The sequence below is a fragment of the Schistocerca piceifrons genome, chromosome 8 (genome assembly GCF_021461385.2).
Source record: "Schistocerca piceifrons isolate TAMUIC-IGC-003096 chromosome 8, iqSchPice1.1, whole genome shotgun sequence".
NCBI classification, from domain to species: Eukaryota; Metazoa; Arthropoda; class Insecta; order Orthoptera; family Acrididae; genus Schistocerca; species Schistocerca piceifrons.
In genome coordinates, this window is record NC_060145.1 from 300,833,832 (window position 1) to 300,857,995 (window position 24,164).

General features: G+C 43.1%; 1 pseudogene; it reads right to left on the minus strand.

Annotated features, from left to right (window-relative positions):
- Positions 1–23,832: 23,832 nt before the first annotated feature.
- Positions 23,833–23,950, minus strand: LOC124712646 (annotated as a pseudogene).
- Between the last annotated feature and the right edge of the window lie 214 nt (positions 23,951–24,164).

A 24,164-nucleotide genomic window follows, 5' to 3' on the forward strand; every position in this document is an offset into this window, starting at 1 on the left:
AAAGAAGGTAACTGAGAAGGAACCGTGTGTAACATAAGAAACACTTCAATTGATCGATGAAAGAAGAAAGTACAAAATGTTCAGGGAAATTCAGGAATACAGAAAATAAGTAACTGAGAAATGAAATAAACAGGAAGTGCAGGGAAGCTAAGACAAAACGGCTGCATGAAAAATGTGAAGAAATCGAAAAGAAATGATTGACGGAAGGACTGACCCAGTATCCACAACCTTCGGGGAAACTAAAAGCAAGGGTGGTAACATTGAGAGTGCAATGGGAATTCCGCTGTTAAATGCAGACGAGGGAGCGGATAGGTAGAAAGAGTACACTTCAGGGAGAAGATTTGCCTTATATGATAGAAGTAGTAACAGGAGTCAATTTAGAAGAGACAGGGGATCTAGTATCAGAATCAGAATTAAAGAGATCTTTGGAGGAGTTAAGATAAAATAAGGCACAAGGGATAGATAACATTCCATCAGAATTTCTAACATCATTAGGGGAAGTGACAACAAAACGACTATTCACGTTAGTGTGTAGAATGTATGACTCTGGCGACACCCCATCTGCCTTTCGGAAAAATATCTTGCACACAGTTCCGAAGACTGCAAGACATGCCATGCGCGAGAATTATCGCACAATCAGCTTAACAGTTCATGCATCCAAGTTGCTTACAAGAATAATAAACAGAAGAATGAAAATGGAGATTGAGGGTGTTTTAGATGACGACCAGTTTGGATTTAGGAAAGGTAAAAGCATCTGAGAGGTAATTCTGACGATGCAATTGACAATGAAAGCAACAGTAAAGAAAAACCAAGACACGTTCATAGGATTTGTCGACCTAGAAAAAGGGTTCGAAAATGTAAAATGCTGTGATATGTACGAAATTCTGAGAAAAATAGGGGTAAACTATAGGCAGAGGCGGGTAATATACAATATGTACAAGAGCCAAGAGGAAATAGTAAGAGTGGACGCCCAAGAACGAAGTGCTCGAGTTAAAAAAGGTGTAACACGCCCCTACTTCTTAAACTGTACTTAGAAGAAGAAATGATGGAAATAAAAGAAAGGGTCAGGAATGGGATTAAAATTCAAGGTGAAAGGATATCAGTGATACGATTCGCTGATGACATTGCTGTCTTGAGTGAAAGCGGAGAAGAATTACACGATCTGCTGAATGGAATGAATAGTCTAACGAGTACAGAATATGGATTGAGAGTAAATCGAAGAAAGAGGAAAGTAATAAGAAGTAGCAGAAATGAGAACAGCGAGAAACTTAACATCACGATTGATGGTCACGAGGTAGATGAAGTTGAGGAATTCTACTGCCTAGGCAGCAAAATAACAAATGATGAACGGAGTAAGGAGGACATCAAAAGCAGACTAGCATTAGCAAAAAGGGCATTCCTGGCAAAGAAAAGTCAACTAATATCAAACCTAGGGATTAGTTTGAGGAAGAAATTTCAGAGAATATACGTTTGGACCACGGCACTGTGTGGTAGTGAAACATGGACTGTTGAAAAACCGGAACAGAAGAGAATCGAAGCATTTGAGATGTGGTGCTACAGACGAATGTTGAGAATTAGGTGGTCTGACATATCAGAATGAGGAGGTTCTGCGCAGAATCGGAGAGGAAAGGAATACGTTGGAGACACTGACAAGGAGAAGGAACAGGATGATAAAAAAAAGGCTAACGTTCCACAACCGAGTATTTTTCTGGCTGAAATAAAAGCGTGTGGCGTTTGTGCTCCACGCATCGGTCCAGGACCGTACGAATGATTTGTCCCGTACAGGCTTTCTTCATGGCAGGGCGTTTTGTAGACACCGGGCTTCCTCAAAACCAAATTATCCTTCACTAAGCCCGGCAGCGTCCTGGTCTTAACTGACGGACGAAATACACTTTTAATGTCAATTCATTTTAAAATTATTCATATTTTTGAAGATATGCTACCCGCAAAAGGTACGATAGCCACCGATTTGCTTCTGTCTTCTGCTGGTTTCCGCGAAAGTCCAATCTGTACAGCACGAAGGATCTGATAGTCGGTATAACCATTCCATTTGGACACTGCTTTTAGTTGATCCAGTTCTTGTGTCACACTATCTGCATCTGGGATGGCATCAGCTTTTTTTTCCCCCCATGTACGTAGGTCCCTTTTGCGTTGGTACGATGGGTGACAACTTGATGCATGAAGATATCGGTCCGTATGCGTGGGCTAACGATAAACAGTGTCCTAATGTTTCATCATCCCTCCTGTAAGCCAAGATATCTAAAAATGGTATTTCTCCATCCTTTTCAGCTTCCATAGTTGAACTTAATACTGTAATGCAGACAACTGGAGTGTTTTAGGAAACGATCCAGAGCATATGTCCCATGTGGCCATACCATAAACATATCGTCGACGTATCTTCAAAGCCAAGTTGGTTTTAAGAATGCCGTCTTTGGTGTGGTGCCTCAAAATCTTCCATAAACAAATTGGCAACTATGGGGGATAATGAACTCCTCATAACTACTTCGTCAGTTTGTTCAAAGTATTTGTCAATTCGTCCAATTTTTCAACAATTAACTGCAAAGAATCTTCAAGAGGAACTCCAGTAAAAGTGACACATCATCAAAACCAACCAGCAAATCCGTGGGACTGAGACACAAAGAAATCAAACGCTGAATAAAAAACAGAGAATTGGAAATATGATGTTCGCATTTTCCGACCTGGGGACTGACAATGGATGCTAAATACACACATCAAAAAAAACTTTTGCGTCACCCCAGTTCCCACAACTCCTGAAGATAGACGTTGACTGTGGATTTTGTATCACAGACACAGTCCCTTTGACTGTTCAGAGATATCACTAAACCCGCCCAAAGATGTAAACAACCGTGCATGAGCAGCGCCTATTAGACCGAGGGGTTCCGACAGCTGATCAGCTCCAGTCATTCCACCAGGAAGGAGGTATAAGGCTCGTGCTGCCTGTAGTTCAAACATACCTAGACGTTCAATACCGCAGTTCGATTGCGTCCGCATTGCCACTTCGTGCCAGGAAGGGCTCTCAACAAGGGAAATGTCCAGGCGTCTTGGAGTGAACCAAAGCGATGTTGTTTGGACATGGAGGAGACACAGAGAGACACGAACTGTCGATGATATGCCTCGCCTCTGCCGCCCAAGGGCTATTACTGCATTGAATGACGGTCCCTACGGATTATGGCTCGAAGGAACCCTGACAGTAACACCACCATGTTGAATAACGCTTTTTGTGCAGCCACAGGGCGTCATGTCACGACTCGCGTGCGCAACTTCACTCCCGACGTCCATGACGAGGTCCATCTTTGCAACCACGACACCATGCAGCGCGGTACAGATGGGCCCAACGACATGCCGAATGGACGGCTTAGGATTGGCTTCACTTTCTCTTCACCGATGCGTGTCACATATGCCTTCAACCAGAAAATCGTCGGAGACGTGTTTGGAGGCAACCCGGTCAGGCTGAACGCCTTAGACACACACTGTCCAGCGACTGGAGGATCCCTGATGTTTTGGGGTTGCATTAAGTGGGGCCGACGTACGCCGCTTGTGGTTGGTCATGGAGGGCGCCGTAACGGCTGTACGATACGTGAGTGACATCCTCTGACCGATATATTGGCATCATATTGGCTATTGGTGAGGCATTCTTCTTCATGGACGACAATTCGCGCCCCCATCGTGCACATCTTGTGAATGACTTCTATCAGGATAACGACATGGTTCGACTAGAGTGGCCAGCATGTTCTCCAGACATGAACCCTATCGTACATACCTGGAGTAGATTGAAGAGGGCTGTGACCCACCAACCACTGAGGGATCTACGCCGAATCGCTGTTGAAGAGTGGGACAATCTGAACCAACATGGCCCTGATGAACTTGTGGATTATATGCCAAGCCGAATACAGACATGCATCAATGCAAGAGGACCTGCTACTGGGTATTAGTGGTACCGGTGTGTACAGCAATCTGGACCACCAACTCCGAATGTCTCGCCATATGGTGGTACAAAATGCAATGTGTGGTTTTCATGAGCAATAAAAAGGGCGTAAATGATGCTTATGTTGACCTCTATTCCAATTTTCTGTTAGGTTCCGGAATTCTCTGAACCGACGTGATGTGTGTACATGATATCGTTGTAGTAGGAGCGGCCAAATTGCTAGTAATAGGCCGGAGAGGAACCATTTGCTTGTGTACCTTAGGCAGACCGTGTAAATCGGAGGGACTGCAGCACCAGGTCGACGTTTTTTGAGAACATCGTCAGATAATGAACTCTGCTTCAAAGGTAAAAGCATTCAGTTGGATCGTTCTGTAATGTTCGATACGTCGAGTTCGCAAGTAAAAGAACCATTTTACGCAAATAATCGTCCCACGAAAGAAGAACCGTTGCGTTGCCCTTGTCCACTGGTAGAATTACTAAATCCTGATCTCTGATGGAATGGATAACGGCTCTTTCAAACGAGGAGATTTTATTTCGCAGGAATGACACCCGACGCAACGTATGCGAGACCTCTTGTCTTATTTCATCAGCTAGATCCTCGGGGAACCTGGACACCACTCTTTCAACCACGAAAATGTACGGACAATGATCAGCCATATTAGGGACTGACAACAGTGAAATTTGTGCCGAAGCAGAACTCGAACCCGGCTTTCCCGCTTTAAACGAGCCGTCGCCTTAACCGTTTTGACTGTCCTTGCACAACTCATGGCCAGATCATATTTCGTCACATCTTCATCGTTCCTGCGTCACAGACTGTGATCGAACAGGTGACGTAATTCCCGTAAACTGGGGGGACATTTTAATTGAAAGTTGCTGCCAGGTATCGGTGGATAAATACGACATTGTATGCGCTCATGTCCAAAGGAACATTGATTCATTCTTCTTAAAGACAGGCACTTCAATATTGTAACACAAAAAAGATGTTTTGTTTGAGGATGAACGTGGCTGTCACTGTTACCGGGAGTGCAGAAAATATAATCAGTTCGATACAATTAATATCTCGTGCTGCATTCTTTTTCCCTAAGAGGTAAACAAGGCAGAGCCAAACTGCCATTATCTCCAGCCAATAACAGCTTGTTTCTGATCACGTTCCAATGCCAATGTGTACTGGTGAAACCAACTGTATCTGGTTTTGGCCAGTTCGTGGAACTTTCAGCTTCATTGTCACTGTGTAGGTACATTAGTATAGTGTTTACATCCTACTGAGAGCCTCTTGTCATTAACTTGGTCGATACCGTGCGTTCGAAAATTACAAGCATTACTAGAGTTCTTTCCCTCGTCCCTGCCCCCTCCCCTCCACCGCCTTTGATCCTGTCCATTTCCCCCTTTTCCTCTCTTACCTGCGCGCGCGCACGCACACACACACACACACACACACACACACACACACACAACTAGACAAAAGGTCTCACTATCAGACTATTCCTGTCATATTCTCTATAGAATATGCAAAGGTATTATGCCCTTTCACAATCATAATAATATTATTTGTATTTGAAAATTTTCTCATCTTGTAAGAGGACAACTGTTCCTAGCGATAGGAAAAACACATTCATCACGCGCATGTACAAAAAATTAGTAGTACAGACCTGCAGTATAATAGCAAGTAGAAGCATTCAGTATCATTTATCTCTATGTATAGCAGAATCTTAGACCATATTCTAAAATGAAACTTAAAAACTTATCACGAACAAAATTTTCTCCTTCGTGACAAGACTACCTTCCGGATACAATGACCAAGCGAAATGCAACTCTCACTCTTCGTGCACGACAGTCGAAGAGTTACGGATAGACATAACCAGCATAAATTAGTGTTTCTCGGCTTTCTAAATTCTTTAATTTCACTTGGACCTTGACAGCTGATAACAGAAAAACAAATATTGTGGTTTGTTACTGAATTGAAAGTACCTTGACAGCAGGATCCAGCACGATTGTCATCAATTAATAGAAACAGAAGATATTTCAGGTATGCGTTAGGGCTGTGATAGGACAGTTATTATTCATATTGGACATCAAGGTATTTGCAGATTGTATTAATTTGAATGTTGGACATTTCGTAGACGACACTTTTATCCATTTAGTGTCAATATAGAAGCAGACTCGCAAATTAGCTGTTGCCAGCCGGCCTGTCCATTACGGAAAAAAAGATGCCATCGGATAAAAGTGTAGCTGGCCTAATATCCAGCCAGGTACGAGAAAATAACACCTTGGTGTACAAAGGAGTAATTCAATCTTACTGTAGAAAAATGTAAAGTTGCAAACTTCGAGAAAATAAAAATGAAAAAGAATTACATGTCACCATTAGCGAATCATAACTGGAGTCAGCTGTGTCTTACAACCTTCTTCGTTAACAACGTGTGGACTTGGGAAACTGCAATTTGTCTACAGAAGAAACAGCTTACAAAACACTTCCAAGCGCATACTGAAATCCTGCTCCAGCGTTTGGAATTAACATCAGGTTGCAGTAACAGGGGCATCGACCTTAGGCAATGAATAACGAAGTGAGTGATCATAGGCTTGTCTGAATAACTAGAGACTGTAACACAGAGGCCTAAAAAATATCAAATCTCAGACACTCTAAGAAAAATATCAAATATTTATCTAGCACCAACGTATAAAATTTCAAAAACCGTTCAAAGGCATACCATAAGGTATCATTAGGCATCCTCGTGCATAAAATGCAAATACGTGACATACAAAAAACTTTTTCATTAAGCAATAAATGTTTGTTCGTAGGCTTTCGTGGCATTACATACCATAATGAAAGTCATTTTCCGTAGTGGGCGAAACATCATGCTACAATTTGAAGCGACTTACAACCCAAAAGAATTAATTTGTAGTCGGATAAAATTAATATCCCAGAAAACGCTGACCGTTAAACATACTGTACTAGGAACACGAACTATTAATAATGGCTCTCCTCAGGGAACAATATTAGTCTACCCACAAATGTGTATGTATAATAGATTTTCATTATATATCTGATGAGATAATTATAATTCAGTAGGCCGATGATCTGAGTACACATAACGGCGGCGCAAGGAAGATGAAACTCATTGAATACAGGGAGACGGGTGAATCTCACGATATTAGAAACGAGTCTGTAGCCCCAATTTATACACGACATAAAACAGCAACTTTCCAAAACATTTACTTAGAAATGTATAGAGTGCCAATCAAAATCTGGGCGATATACTTGGTGCTATGGACAGATAAACATACATCGAGCAGCCGTACAACAGAAATCACGAAGAAGAGAGAAAAATGTTCAATATTCAAAGTCCGAGCTGAATGGTGAGTAGACTGTGAAACAGAGTAATAATCAGAGCACATTCTGATTGTGAGTATGTATGTTGTGAGTCGTCGTCAAAAATCCTATCACACAACTTGATATATTACAATATAAAGTGCTAAGAGAATACACTGGAATGACGAAATCGACACATGTAAATGTATTTATGGTGAAGGTGATAAAACAACAGTTACATTTACGTAGCACATACCTATCACAAAAACTGCGATCAAACATGAACAACCGGTCAATATCTGAATGATCAAAGTAACCCAAGACTTGTTCCTAACAACAAGCTACCGTCTAAAGCACGAATTGTCTCAAATACTAAAAGAGTATAGTGGAGCTGAAAACCTCACTACCGTTAATCTGCAGTGTTATCACGATGGATTTGTGGATAATAAGTGTGATGATCCCCATCTACTATAGCGATCTCACCTGACAATAAAAGCATTACGTATGATATTATCAGCAAGTGTACATCAGTGCGACTATTATATACTAGCAGCTCAAAATTTAATAAGAGTGTGCGTAAATGTCCACACGAATGTATCAGACAAGTAATTTGGGTTATACGAATTTCCACTGACAGTGACAATTATGACAGCAGGGGCGGCAGACACACAGATAGAGCGACAGAGGACACAGTTGTGAGATTTTAAGACATTCAGCAGTCTTCTCCCACATAAAAATAAACATTTAAAAAAGATCAAATAAAAAAGCAATTTGGGCGTAATCGTAATAACATCACGTTCAGATTATTTTCAGAGTTGCAAGGAGACTCGAATTTCCGGAAGTTATGGTAAATATACTGAGGGAAAGAAAAAATTTTATCGATTGTCATTTTTTATTTGTAATTCACTGTTGCTATTTTAATTTACGTATTGTCATTTGGAGATAGTGAATGAAGCTGTGAGTGCTGGAAAATGCAGTGCCAAGTGGAGAAATTTGAATATTTCCGACATTTTCTTCTGTTTGAGTTCAGGAGAGAGGAGACAGCAGCAGAAGATCGTTTTGACATTAGTGGCTCTCTGCGTTCAGGAAGATCTTCGGGGTTTAATGAAGATCGTTTAAACGCCTTAATCCACAATGATGCACGTAAGTGTAGGCTACTCGAGAGCTGGCAAATGTGATGAACTGTGGCCGTTCCACCATCGTGCGACGTTTGCATGCTGTGGACAAGGTTCAAAATTCGGGTGCACGCATGCTCTAAGCCAAAATCACAAAAATCATCGGATGGCCATATTTGCATCTCTACTTGGATCGTCAACAACACCGACCATTCCTATACTGTATAGCTACTGGTGACGAGAAACGGCGTCACAAGAAAATAAGGGAATGGCTGAGACCAAACAAAGCAGTAACTCCCCGTACAAAAATCTCTACACAAGCACAAAACATAATGTTATGCATCTGGAGATTAGATTAGATTAGATTAGTACTTGTTCCATAGATCACGAATACGACATTTCGTAATGATGTGGAACGTGTCAGGTTAATAAAAGGTGTCTATACCAGATATTACATTACACAAGATATTACATGACACTTAATATTTTTAATAATGTATATATACTTTTATGGAGGTTGGAGAAATTACCCACTTACTATATCCAAAAATTCATCTAATGAGTAGAAGGAGTTGCAATTAAGTATGGCTATCTGTCAGACTTTTGATGCTATTAGGTAAGTGACCAAAGACTTTTGTGGCAGCATAATTTGCCCCCTTCTGAGCCAAAGTTAGATTTAACCTCGAGTAATGAAGATCATCTTTCTTCTAGTGTTGTAGCCATGTACTCTGCTGTTACTTTTGAATTCTTTCGGATTGTTAATAACAAATTTCATAAGTGAATATATATATATATATATATATATATATATATATATATATATATATAAATTGTGAGGCTACAGTGAAGATTTCTAGCTCTTTAAATAAGTGTCTGCAGGATGATCTTGGATGAGCTCCAGCAATTATTCTGATTACACGCTTTTGTGCAATGAACAGTCTTTTACTCAATGATGAGTTACCCCAGAATATGATGCGATACGAAAGCAGAGAATGAAAATAGGCGTGGTAAGCTAATTTACTGAGATGTATATCGCCAAAATTTGCAATGACCCTAATAGCATAAGTAGCTAAAATCGAACGTTTCAGAAGATCTTCAGTGTGTTTTTTCCAATTCAACCCCTCATCAATGCATACACCTAGAAATTTTGAATATTCTACCTTAGCTAACGATTTATGACCGAAATCTACAGGGTGTTACAAAAAGGTACGGCCAAACTTCCAGGAAACATTCCTCACACACAAATAAAGAAAAGATGTTATGTGGACATGAGTCCGGAAACGCTTACTTTCCATGTTAGAGCTCATTTTATTACTTCTCTTCAAATCACATTAATCATGGAATGGAAACACACAGCAACAGAACGTACCAGCGTGACTTCAAACACTTTGTTACAGGAAATTTTCAAAATGTCCTCCGTTAGCGAGGGTATATGCATCCACCCTCCGTCGCATGTAATCCCTGATGCGCTAATACAGCCCTGGAGAATGGCGTATTGTATCACAGCCGTCCACAATACGAGCACGAAGAGTTTCTACATTTGGTACCGGGGTTGCGTAGACAAGAGCTTTCAAATGCCCCCATAAATGAAAGTCAAGAGGGTTGAGGTCAGGAGAGCGTGGAGGCCATGGAATTGGTCCACATAACATATTTTCTTTCTTTGTGTGTGAGGAATGTTTCCTGAACGTTTGGCCATACCTTTTTGTAACACCCTGTATATGTATTAATGGTGTCATGTCATTTACTGTGTGGAACAGTATATACTGTGTTTTGTCAAAGTTTAATTGGAGCCCATTTGCAGAGAATTTTTCTGAAAAACATCGTTACAATTTTACCAGTTAATTCTTGTCTGTTGGGTGTGATAGCTATACTTGTATCATCGGCAAAAAATACCAGCTTTGCATCAGTGTAGTGTAAATATAGAATGGCAAGTCATTAATATATATTAAGAACAGCAAAGGAACAAGACCAAACCTTGAGGCACCCCATTTTTGATTGTTCCCCAGTTTGAGAAATCACCAGTTTTTTGCATATTATGTGAAATGCTTATTTCAACTTTCTGCACTCTTCCATTCAGGTATGATTTAAACCATTTGAGCGCTGTCCCGTTCATACCATAGTACTTGAGCTTATCTAGAAGTATTCCACTGGTGGAACAGTGACGGTGTGGTGTACTACGAAATGCTTCATCGAGGTGTAACCACCACTGCTGACATTTATTGTCACCAACTGAGACCTCTTGCAGTCGAAGTTCAGGAACAACAGCCAGGGAGGTTGCGCGAAGTGATGCTACTCCAGGACAACGCCCGCCCGCATTCTGCTAGACTGACAAGAAGCACCATACTGGAGTAGGGGTGGGAAAGTCGTTGCGCACCACCTCATTCACCTACTCTTGCGCCCTCTTTTATGCCTTTGTGAATTTTTGTTGTCAGCATTGCCTGTAAGTTGCACAAAGGAAGCAAATAAATTCCTGGTTTTGCGTAGTTCTAGTGGCAAGCCAAAAGCTAACAAAATTTCATCATACAGAGAGGTTCATTGATAGTGACCGCGCCAAATATCTCACGAAATAAACATCAAACGAAAAAACTACAAAGAACGAAACTCGTCTAGCTTGAAGGGGGAAACCCCATGGCGCTATGGTTGGCCCGCTAGATGGCGCTGCCATAGGTCAAATCGATATCAACTGCGTTTTTTTAAACAGGAGCCCCCATTTTTATTACATATTCGTGTAGTACGTAAAGAAATATGAATGTTTTAGTTGGACCACTTTTTTCGCTTTGTGACAGATGGCGCTGTTTATGTTGGTGTAGTACTAAGTTTTGAATCTTCTCGCTAACGTCCTGTTGATTTCGCTGTCCAGCGACGATTAGCACTTGCAGGTTTGCGTTCCAGAATGGCGTCTGTCATCCAGGTGCGTATAAAACTGATTTGGTTCAAATGGCTCTGAGCTCTATGGGACTTAACTTCTGAGGTCATCAGTCCGAACTACTTAAACCTAACCAACCTAAGGACATCACACACATCCATGCCCGAGGCAGGATTCGAACCTGCGACCGTATCGGTCGCACGGTTCCAGACTGAAAACTGATATAAGTCATTGAATTAATACTAATGAACAAACTGCGTCAATTTAATGGAACTGACGTTTATCAAAGGTATATGGAGACGATACAGCAGACGGGAAAAACGTGTGGCGGTGGGGACTGCGGTTCGTAGTGTTGACAAGCCCGTGTACAACAAGACGCGCCCTCGTCGACGCTACCCAGCTCCCAACCCTAATAACCAACAGCGTCCCACTCAACTCATCCACGATTGTCGGTCGTTTAACACCAAGGAACTGTGTGCACAGCTCAGTGTCTGCTGTAATGTTTTGGACAAGGTGCTAGGCAACGTTGCTTACCCTAAGGTGCGAGCGAGGTGGATTCCATTGATGCTTACGCGAGACCAAAAACACTCATCAAATTGAAATTAGGACCTACTGCACCATTAAGAGACAGAAGGTGATAATTTTCTGAAAACTCTTGTAACCGGAGTTGAGATCTGACGTCAGCACTACGAGACAGAATCCAAAGCACAGTCCACAGAATAACCACGAACGAATTCTTCAAAAAAGAATTTTTAAATGTAGCTATCTGCAAGCAAAGTGATTGGTACAGTCTTATGGGATAGGCAGGGTGTGGTTCTTTTCGATGCCTTGGAGCTTAAAGCAACTATCAATTCAGAACGCTACGAGACGACACGGACCAGGCTGAAAGGCAGAATACACTGAAGAGCCAAAGAAATTGGTACACCTACCTAATATCGTGTAGCGCCCCCGTGAGCAAGCAGAAGTGCCGCAACACGACGTGGCATAGACTCGAATAATGTCTGAAGTAGTGCTGGAGGGAACTGACACCACGAATCCTGCAGGACTGTTCATAAATCTGTAAGAGTACGAGGGGGTGGGGATCTCTTCTGAACAGCACGTTGCAAGGCATCCCAGATATGCTCAATAATGTTTATGTCTGGCGAGTTTGGTGGCCAGCGGAAGTGTTTAAACTCAGAAGAGTGTTCCTGGAGCGACTCTGTAGTAATTCTGGACGTATGGGGTCCATGGATTCATGAGGTGGTCTCCATACCCGTACACGTCCATCCGCTCGATGCAATTTGAAACGAGACTCTTCCGACCAGGCAACGTGTTTCCAGTTATCAACAGTACAATGTCAGTACTAACGGGTCCGGGAGAGGCGTAAAGCTTTGTGTCGTGCAGTCATCAAGGGTACCGTGTGGGCCTTCAGCTCCAAAAGCCCATATCGATGATGTTTCATTGAATGGTGCGCACGATGACAGTTGTTGATGGCCCGTCATTCAAATCTGCAGCAATTTGCGGAAGAGTTGCACTTCTGTCACGTTGAAAGATTCTCTTCAGTTGTAGTTGGTCCCGTTCTTACAAGATCTATTTCCGGTCGCAGCGATGTCGGAGATCCGATGTTTTACCGGATTCCTGATATTCACGGTACACTCGTACGGGAAAATCCTCATTTCCTCGCTACCTCGGAGATGCTGTGTCCCATCGCTCGTGCGCCGGTTATAACACCAAACTCACTTAAATCTTACAGTAACCGATTTAAGAACTGCGCCAGACACTTGTTGTCTTATATAGGCGTTGCCGACCGCAGCGCCATCTTCTACCTGTTTTCATATATTTGTATTTGAATACGCATGCCTATACCAGCTTCTTTGGCGGTTCAGTGTGTGCCATTTGTCTGACGCGTATCAGGCACTATCGATAGCGACTTGTATTTCTGTTTCCGTCTGAGTCGGCCTGCGCAGGCGCTGAGGCGGCTGCTGCCCTCTGGAGCGTTTTCCGCGGGGGCCGGGCGCTCGGCTCGGCAGTTGGATTCGCACCGAGCTGGGGGTATTTTGCTTTCCGCCCCGGCACGGAGGTGTGGCCTCGTTGTTGGCGGGCCTCGTTGATTTGGCCGTTGGGCAGTGTGGCGTGTTGATGATGTGGTGTAGTGGACAACTGATGGATCCCCGCACGCGATCGCTCGAGGTTCTCAGCCTCTGAAAAAGGTGCCACGATATCACTTGGGTTTCCGCACCCAGAAGTTTTACGGACTGCAGGGCAGGCTTTCTGTGTGTTTGCTCTGTCCGGTCTGCGTGGCGGGGTTCGTTTCACCTTATTTCAGCTGTTGTTTATATTTTCTGCGTGATTCCGTTTTAGCCGGAGTCTGGGTGTCGAGTTTTCTGCTGGTGTGTACCCGGTCGTCGCCCCTGTTTTCCCGCCCGGGGGGCAGCCGTATCTGTTGGTTGGAATTATTTGGCAGTGTGTGTTTTGCGTGGACCCGGTGTGCTCACGCGCCCTGATTCTGAGTTGAAATTACTGTGGTCAGGCTGGCTCGGTTGCTGAAGTGTGTGTTATTGGTTTTCTGGATTGCTGGAGACTGCACGCGCGCCTGTTCCGTTTGTGATGTGGCAGCAGTCTGATATTTTTATGTGTGCTTGTTAAGTTGCTAGCAATTGCTTTTAGCCTTGTTCTTACTTATTTTTATTTAAATTGCTGGGCCTTGTCATTTGTCTGTTCTTTTACCTTTATTTATTTGTAGTGTCAATCAAGCCTAAGACGATGTCCAAGGTGCTAGCAATTGATTTTAGCCTCGTGTGTACTTAATCCTATTTAAATTCTTGGGCATTGGCATTTGCTTGTTCTTTTACTCTTATTTATTTTTTGTGCCAGTTAGCCCTAAAATGATGTCAGACCTTGGTATCTGTCAACCTTATTTTGGCTACTAGCGCTCAGGTGCAATATTGCCGGGCCTAGCCCGGATTTGTCATCAATTGAGAGCCTTTTCTACTGTAATTTTTAGTAGTACGTTTGGCAAGTGCACTTGCGTATGGTATTTATTGTTCCCCCTCCCCCCCCCTTCTTCCTCCTTCGTGTAAACTGATTTTGGCAAGATTTCTAGGTGGCCTGTGTTCTTTTATTACCTACTATTATTTCCCCGCTGCCGCAGTCGTAACATGTTTTGACTGGCAAGCGGCCCATGTTGGCTAGAATTTGAATGTGTTTTGCGCTGTTGATGTTGGGCTTTGCCGTACATATATTTAGTCATGTACGTGTTGTTGTGTTAAGGATTTTAGGGCATTTTTAATTGAGATACCTGTTGGAAATTTTATTACTCTTTTAAAGAGGGTATAGGAAGGAGTAACTTCAACTTAAAATTTAATTGTAAATTATACATTTGTGCTTCACATTTAAAAATTTAACTGTATTAGGTGAAAGTATGTAGTTTAATGTACAATGATTATTTGTTAATGTATCAAATTGTAAACAGTTTTGAAGTTCCTCTGTTTACCTGTGGTATATAACATTTTTATTACCTCGTATTGTAAGCAGCTTGATTTGTTTGTGTCACTGTAATTTGTAAGCCACAGTGTAATTTATTACAATTTGTGGTGTCACCGCCAGACACCACACTTGCTAGGTGGTAGCCTTTAAATGGGCCGCGGTCCGTTAGTATACGTCGGACCCGCGTGTCGCCACTATCAGTGATTGCAGACAGAGCGCCGCCACACGGCAGGTCTAGAGAGACTTCCTAGCACTCGCCCCAGTTGTACAGCCGACTTTGCTAGCGACGGTTCACTGACAAATTACGCTCTCATTTGCCGAGACGATAGTTAGCATAGCCTTCAGCTACGTCATTTGCTACGACCTAGCAAGGCGCCATTACCAGTTACTATTGATGCTGTAAAACATGTACCGGCAAGAGCGATGTTCACCTATTATGGATCAAAAGTTAAGTATTCCAGCAGCTACGTACTTTATTTGTTAGTCTCATTTCCTTGTCCTGTTCCAGACCTCACGCCAGCCTGCGTGAGCTTAAACGCGTGCCTTTCGGCTTCCTCATAGTGGGTTGGCTGTCTTGCCAATCCACAACACAATTAATTAATTGTTTTGGGGAAATAAACCTTGAGTTGTATGTCCCCTTTTCATTAACCGAATCCCATCCAAATAGTCCGCTCACAGTGTACTTCCAGAGCTCAGCCGTAGAAGAAGGAAAACTACCTCTTGCAATGCGATTGAACCAGATGCCACAACTGATTTGCCGGCATGGAAGTGAGTTCCAAATTTGAATGGACTGTCCAACATCGCCTACTATACACCTCTGGGCTAGTACCTTCAGATCTCAGTCTCTTTGAGCTTATAAACGAAGTATTGAGTGGCAGAAATTTTCGGGATTCGGATGCTATCGTCATGTCAGTAAGACAGTGGCTATCCTCATCTGATTCAGGTTTTTACGAACGCTACATGCAGGCTCTTGTTCTTCGCTCGCAAACGTGCATAACAAATAGCAGTGAAAATGTAGCAAAATGACAACTGAAATCTTCCTCTATTTAACTATCTTACTGTGCTTTCTGCATCTGTTTTACACTGAAGTGACGAAAGTCATGGGATAGTGATACGCACTTATACAGATGACCTCAGTATCGCGTACACAAGGTATAAGATGACAGTGCCTTGTCAGAGTTGTCATTCGTATTCAAGTGATTCATGTGAAAAGATCTCTGGCGTGATTCCAAATTAATAATATAAGTGTAGACCAGATGTGGCATAAATTCAAAGAAATAGTATCGGCAGCAATTGAGAGATTTATACCAAATAAACTAACAAACGACGGAGCTGATCCTACTTGGTACACAAAACGGGTTAGAACACTGTTGCAGAAACAACGAAACAAACATGCCAAATTTAAACAAACGCAAAATCCCCTAGATTGGCGATCCTTTACAGAAGCTCGAAATTTAGCGCGGAGTCCAATGCGAGACGCCTTTAACAGTTTCCACAACGAAACTTTGTCTCGAAACCTGGCAGAAAATCCAGAGATTATGGTCGTGTGTGAAGTATGTTAGCGGCAAGAAACAATCAATGCCTTCTCTGCGCGATAACAATGGAGATACTATCGAAGACAGTGCTGCAAAGCAGAGTTACTAAACACAGCCTTCCGAAATGCCTTCACAAAAGAAGACCAAGCAAATATTCCAGAATTAGAATCGAGAACAGCTGTCAACATGAGAAACGTAGAAGTAAATATCCTTGGAGTAGTGAAGCAACTCAAATCACTTAATAAAAGCAAGTCTTCTGGTCCAGACTGTATACCAATCAGGTTCCTTTCCGAGTATGCTGATGCATTAGTCCATACCCAACAATCATATACAACCGTTCGCTCCCAACCGTTCGTACCCAAAGACTGGAAAGTTGCACAGGTCACACCAATATTCAAAAAAGGTAGTAGGAGTAATCCACTAAATTACAGGCCCATATCGTTAACGTCGATATGAAGCAGGATTTTAGAACATATATTGTGTTCGAACATTATGAATTACCTCGAACGAAACGGTCTATTGACACACAGTCAACATGGGTTTAGAAAACGTTCCTGTGAAACACAACTAGCTCTTCATTGACATGAAGTGCTGAGTGCTATTGACAAGAGATTTAAGATCGATTCCGTATTCCTGGATTTCCGGAAGGCTTTTGACACGGCTCGTAGTGAAATTGCGTGCTTATGGAATATCGTCTCAGTTATGTGACTGGATTTGCGATTTCCTGTCAGAGAGGTCACAGTTCGTAGTAATCGACGGAAAGTCATCGAGTAAAACAGAAGTGATTTCTGGCGTTCCCCAAGGTAGTGTTATAGGCCCTTTGCTGTTCTTTATCTATATAAACGATTTTGGAGGCAATATGAGCAGCCGTCTTCGGTTGTTTGCAGATGACGCTGTCGTTTATCGACTAATAAAGTCATCGGAAGATCAAAACAAACTGCAAAACGATTTAGAAAAAAATATCTGAATGGTGCGAAAAGTGGCAGTTGACCCCAAATTACGAAAAGTGTGAGGTCATCCACATGAGTGCTAAAAGGAACTCGTTGAACTTCGATTACACGATAAATCAGTCTAATCTACAAGCCGTAAATATAACTAAATACCTAGGTATTACAATTACCAACAACTTAAATTGGGAAGGCTGCGTTTTATTGGCAGGACACTTAGAAAATGTAACAGACCTACTAAGGAGACTGCCTACACTACACTTGTCCGTCCTCTTTTAGAATACTGCTGCGCGGTGTAGGATCCTTACCAGATAGAACTGTGTAAATCATTAAAAGAAAGGTGTTTTTCGTTGCGACGGAATCTTCTCACAAAATGCCAATCACCAACTTTCTCCTCCAAATGCGAAAATATTTTGTTGACACCGTCCTACATAGGGAGGAACGATCACCCCGATAAAATAAGGGAAATCAGCGCTCGTACGGAAAGATATAGGTGTTCATTCTTTCCGCGCGCTATACGAGATTGGAATAATAGAGAATTGTGAAGGTGGTTCGATGAACCTTCTGTCATTCACTTAAATGTGATTTGCAGAGTATCCATGTAGATGTAGATGTAGTTGTGACTATGGCCGCACGACGGTACTAAACAGACTTTGAACGCGGAATGTATTTGGACTAGACGCACGGGACATTCCATTTCGGAAATCGATAGGGAATTCATTTCGAGATCCACAGTGTCAAGACTGTGCCGAAAATACAACAATTCAGACATTACGTCTCAGCAAGGACAACGCAGTGGCGACAGCCTTCATTTTACGACTGAGAGCAGCGGTATTTGTGTAGAGTTATGAGTGCTAAGTGACAAGCAACTTGACTTGAAATAACCACACACATAAATGTGAGACACACGACGAGGACAGTTAGCCGAGATACGGCGAGTGCCTTTGCTAACAGAACGACATCGCCCGCAGCGCCTCTCCTGGGCTCGTCACCACATCGGTTGGTTCCCACACGACTTGAAAACCGTGGACTGGTCAGATGAGACCCGATTTCAGTTGGTGCGGCGCCTCACGAATCCATGGATCCAAGTTGTCAACGAAGCACTGTGCAAGCTAATAGTTGCTCCACAATGGTATAGGTTGTCTTTACATGGAATGGACTGTGTCCTATGGCCCAATTCCACCGATCATTGTCTGGAAATGTTTATGTTCGGCTGCATGGAGACCATTTGGAACCATTCATAGATTTCATACTCCCAAATAACGATGGAATTTTTATAGACAGTGCTCCATGTCACAGGGTCACAATCGTCCGTGATTGGTTTTAAGAACATTCTGAACAATTCGAGTGAATAATTTGACCATTCAGATCGTTCGACACGACTTCCTCCGAATATTTATGAGACATAATCAGGAGGTCAGTTCTTGCACAAAATACTGCACCGGCAGCACTTTCGCAGTTATGGACGGCTGTAGAAGCAGCATTGTTCAGTATTCCTCCAGTGTACTTCCAACAACTTGCTGAGTCCATGCGACGTCGAGTTGCTGTATTACACTACTGGCCATTAAAATTGCTACACCTCGAAGATGACGTGTTACAGACGCGAAATTTAACCGACAGGAAGAAGATGCTGTGATATGCAAATGATTAGCTTTTCAGAGCATTCATAGAAGGTTGGCGCCGGTGGCGACACCTACAACGTGCTGACATGAGGGAAGTTCCCAAACGAATTCTCATACACAAACAGCAGTTGACCGACATTGCCTGGTGAAACGTTGTTGTGATGCCACGTGTGAGGAGGAGAAATGCGTACCATCACGTTACCGACTTTGATAAAGGTCGGATAGTAGCCTATCGCGATTGCGGTTTATCGTATCGCGACATTGCTCCTCGTGTTGGTCGAGATCCAATGACTGTTAGCAGAATATGGAATAGGTGCGTTCAGGAGGGTAACACAGAATGCCGTGCTGGATCCCAACGGCCTCGTATCACTAGCGGTCGAGATGACAGGCATCTTATCCGAATGGCTGTAACGGATCGTGCAGTCACGTCTCGATCCCTGAGTCAACAGATGGGGACGTTTGCAAGACAACAACCATCTGCACGAACAGTTCGAAGAGGTTTGCAGCAGCAGCACGGACTATCAGCTCGGAGACCGTGGCTGCGGTTAGCCTTTCTGCTGCATCACAGACAGGAGCGCCTGCGATGGTGTACTCAACGACGAACCTGGGTGCGCGAATGGCAAAACGTCATTTTTTCGGATGAATGCAGGTTCTGTTTACAGCATCATGATGGTCGCATCCGTGTTTGTCGACATCGCGGTGAACGCACATTGGAAGCGTGTATTCGTCATCGCCATACTGGCGTATCACCCGGCGTGATGGTATAGGGTGCCCTTGGTTACACGTCTCGGTCACCTCTTGTTCGCATTGACAGAACTTTGAACAGTGGACGTTACATTTCAGATGTGTTACGACCCGTGGCTCTACCCTTCATTCGATCCCTGCGAAACCCTACATTTCAGCAGGATAATGTACGACCGCATGTTGCAGGTCCTGTTCGGGCCTTTCTGGATACAGAAAATGTTCGACTGCTGCCCTGGCCAGCATATTCTCCAGATCTCTCACGAATTGAAGACGTCTGGACAATGGTGGCCGAGCAACTGGCTCGCCACAATACACCAGTCAATACTCTTGGTGACACTGTGGTATCGTGTTGAAGCTGCATGGGCAGCTGTACCTGTACACGCCTTCCAAGCTTTGTTTCACTCAACGCCCAGGCGTATCAAGGCCGTTACTACGGCCAGATGTGGTTGTTCTGGGTACTGATTTCTCAGGATCTATGCACCCAAGTTGTGTGAAAATGTAATCTCATGTCGATTCTAGTATAATAGATTTGTCCAATGAATACCCATTTATCATCTGCATTTCTTCTTGATGTAGCAATTTTAATGGCCAGTAGTGTACTTTGGGCGAAATGAGGTCCGACACGATATAGGGAAGTACCCTTATGACTTTTCTCACCTAAGTGTAGTTTCCATGAAAATCAATGGGAGGCATTAATTTAAGAATGGCCGTCTTATGTTTGTGAGGAATAGCTCCTAAAAGAGTGGCCGTACCTTTTTGGTTACGCCCCGTATAAAAGAGGTGCATTTCTGTAGAATGAATATTCCAGACCGCCTGGGAACAGGACAAGTACCACAATTGAACAGCATCTAGAAGTCGGCGCCAGAACCCAACAGATATAATTCTCTCTCGTTCCTTTCTTTCTTTCTGATGGTACGGTAGTGAAGATAATTATCAGTTAACAGACGTTAAAATAACTTATTGATATACCTCTGGCGTATCTTTGTTGCCAAGGTAGATAAGGTCAACTGAAAAGATAAAGACACATTAAACTGGCATGTAATTCTCGTAGCGGAAAAATGTAGATGCAGAGAAGTGGCGGCAGACTTGTGGCCCGCAGAGAGCGCCAAGGTCAGCGGCGGAGCAGTGAACGACTTCAGCGAACGCCACAGCCACAAAACAAAAGTCCGACACCGGGTTTCCACGCGCGCACCTTCCTCGAATGTGCTGTCTTAGGTCTCCTCTCTTTGTAACCCAGTAACTTCGATTCCGGTTGCCGTCACAGTGAAACTCTTCCTATGGATAGTGAAACTCTTTACATCGATATCTACATACTGAAAGCTGCAAGTGTACTGTTCTCTACTATAATATGACAGAAACACACGTTCCTATCATAATAAAATCCTCTCTGTTCCACTGCATCACTCTGTCACCTTCTCCAAGTCCTTTATAGTAGCGGGAACCAGACTCCTGAATAACCTCCCTTGTTATGTTAGAGAACTTAAAAACATGTCCGGCTTCAAAAAACAGTCAATGACGTATCTACTTAAGCAACTGTAATGCCTTCCTCTGTACGTGAATGTACTTCACCTCATTACTTCCCTCTTTCCCCCTCCTTAAATCTCCCTTCCCCAAAACTCGCTATACGAGCCAACATCTACTTTACACACCAAGATATTAATGTACATCTGCACATATCTTCATTACTATTGCCAATTTTTCTCATGTTTATCATTATTATTTGATTTTTTTACTGTTATTATTATTGCTTTTATCATAATTTGTATGTATAGCACCTGTTGTAAAATACTGCCAGCATTTACTTTATTAAGTCTTAGTCATTACTCTTTATTCATATTGTCACTAGAGTAATCTAATTTTCTTATTTAAACTATTGTCATGATGTAACTCTGATGTGTGAAATGCTGCATGTGTGAAACACTGGTCCGATGTAAGAGAGGGCCTGATGGCCCTAGTCTGATCAGGTTAAATAAATAAATAAATAAATAATACGGCCACTGAAACGATCGTGCGTAAGTGCTGTATGTCTCTTAACCACGTACACTGGCTCTCCAAAACCACACTTCTTGGCATAATTCCCTCCAATTGCAGTACGTAGACTAACGTGACCAAAGGTGAGGCCCAAGCAAGCTGAAACTGAGCGAGACATGTAGATACTATAACAACACAAGTTGAAGTCTTGTTAATTTAGACACAAAAACTGTGCGACGGATTCATCTGCACCTCTGCTCTGTAATGGCTGCCTCCCAGTGCTGAAATTGTATACTTTGCGGTTATCTGAAATGCATTCACATAAGAATCACTAATTCGGTGTTGAAACAGAAAAACTGCAAGGAAATGGGTATAGGAACGTTGTAAATACGGAAAGGCGGTGCTCTGTGGCTAAGATCATGCGAGATAAAATGAGCACTTCCTTCTTTATAATCCACTGGAATTAAAATCATGGTCATACTGGAAGCATCAATGAGAATACGTCATAAGAATTATAAAATCACGTGGTCAGCACTTTACGAAGTACATTAATGAGTCACAGACGTATTTCTAGTCGCATATGTTGATAACTGAGCGAGCTGAAGGCTCACACAATTAGTGCTGCAATTTTAGTATTCGTCGGTTGATACTCGTATCCGAGTTTTCATTTCTCTCCTGGGATTTCCTTTGTCACGGTTCAGGCGTGGAAGTGTCGTTGATGGCTTAGCAATCCAACCCTAGTGTGGAACAGGCGGCCACAGACATTACAGCTGACGGAAGGTGGAGGACGTGGCTGAGCCTGGAGGAGTTTACGTCTCCGGCGTTTGTCATTCCCGATTCTTCGACGTTCCAACTCAAAATTTTGAAGGGCATTTGAGGTAACTGACAGTCAGCTACTTCGATTTTCTGCTATTTTGGACCAGTTACTCTGATCGATGTTCAAGTTTTTCAGATTTTTCTTGTACTGTTCCTTATAACGTTTAAGAGGGGCACCTCGTGGCCTTTTACCTGTGATCACTTCGCTGTACAGCATTTGGCGTGGAAGTCCGTCATTTTTCATCCGCTGGACATGTCTGACCCATCTGAGTTGATGCCCAATGATAAGAGCTTCCATCCAATACATTTTTGATTTCTCAAGAACAGCCGTGTTGGATATGAAGTCATCCCATTTCAGGTTCATGATATGTCTTAGCTTCTGTTGGTTGAAGCGTTCTAGTTTCTTCAGATCACAGCAATATAACGTCCAGGTTTCGCAACCATATAGCAGGGTGGAAATGACTACAGCTTCGTACACCATCAGTTTGGTGTACAGTGTTAGATCTTTATTCAGGAAGACACGCTTTGTAAGACGTCCAAATGCTACATGGGCAGCACGTAATCTATACTCCACATCTTTTCCATGACAATATGTTATAAGAATTATAAAATAATCTGATCAGCACTTTACGAAGTACATTAACGAGACACAGACGTATTTCTAGTCGCTTACGTTGATAACTGTGCGAGCTGAATGCTCACACAATTAGTGCTGCAATTTTGGTATTACACGTAGAAGAATATAAATGAAATGATTAAACGTTCAAATGTGTGTGAATTCCTAAGGGACCAAACTGCTGAGGTCATCGGTCCCTAGAGTTACACACTACTTAAAGTAACTTATGCTAAGAACAGCACACACACCCATACCCGAGGGAGGACTCGAACCTCCGGCGGGAGTGGCCGCGCAGTGAAATGTTTATCATATTACGTACGGCTCTTAGTATCACATGTCGCAGGCGTTAGAGTCATTACAGACTAAACTGTTCATGCGTAACGTCAAATGCCGTCACGAGGGCCAAGAACGGAAGAGCAGAGAGGGCTATGAGACGACGTCAGCCAATAGTACGCTGATCGACCCCTCTCTAGGACGACACCGAGACAGCAGCGGCCTCTCGGCGAAGAGAATATAAGCGCCGCTCCGCCTGTCCACAGCCCGAGTTGAAGACGAACCGTCTTACGAATGCTGCAGCAGTGAGTTATGAACTGTGTTGTTTTGCTTGTATTGAAATTGTATATAATGAAGGACATTGATTATTTGCATGTCGCCATTTGCTTGCAACACACCTTTGTGAATACGCACTCCACCTTCAGGCCACGGGTGGCCTACCGGGACCATCCGACCGCCGTGCCATCCTCGGTGGAGGATGCGGATAGGAGGGTCGTGGGGTCAGCACACCGCTCTCCGGTCGTAAGATGATATTCTTGACCGAAGCCGCTACTACTCGGTCGAGTAGCTCCCTCAATTGCATCGCGAGGCTGAGTGCAACCCGAAAAATGGCAACAGCGCATGGCGGCCAGGATGGTTACCCATCCAAGTGCCGGCCACGCCCGACAGCGCTTAACTTCGGTGATCTGACGGGAACCGGAGTATCCACTGCGGCAAGGCCGTTGCCTATTGTCATTTAGTTTATTAATACTATTTGCTTGAATTTAGCGATCCGAGAAAGCAGGCTTCCTAGGCACCCAATATTACGAGTAGACGAGTGGGCAGAAAACAACATAAACACCACAAGAACCACCATGATGAATTTCGTAACAGCATAGTTACAAGAACACTATAATTGGAACATTCATAAAACTCTCAGGTAAGTTGGGGCTGTAACTTGA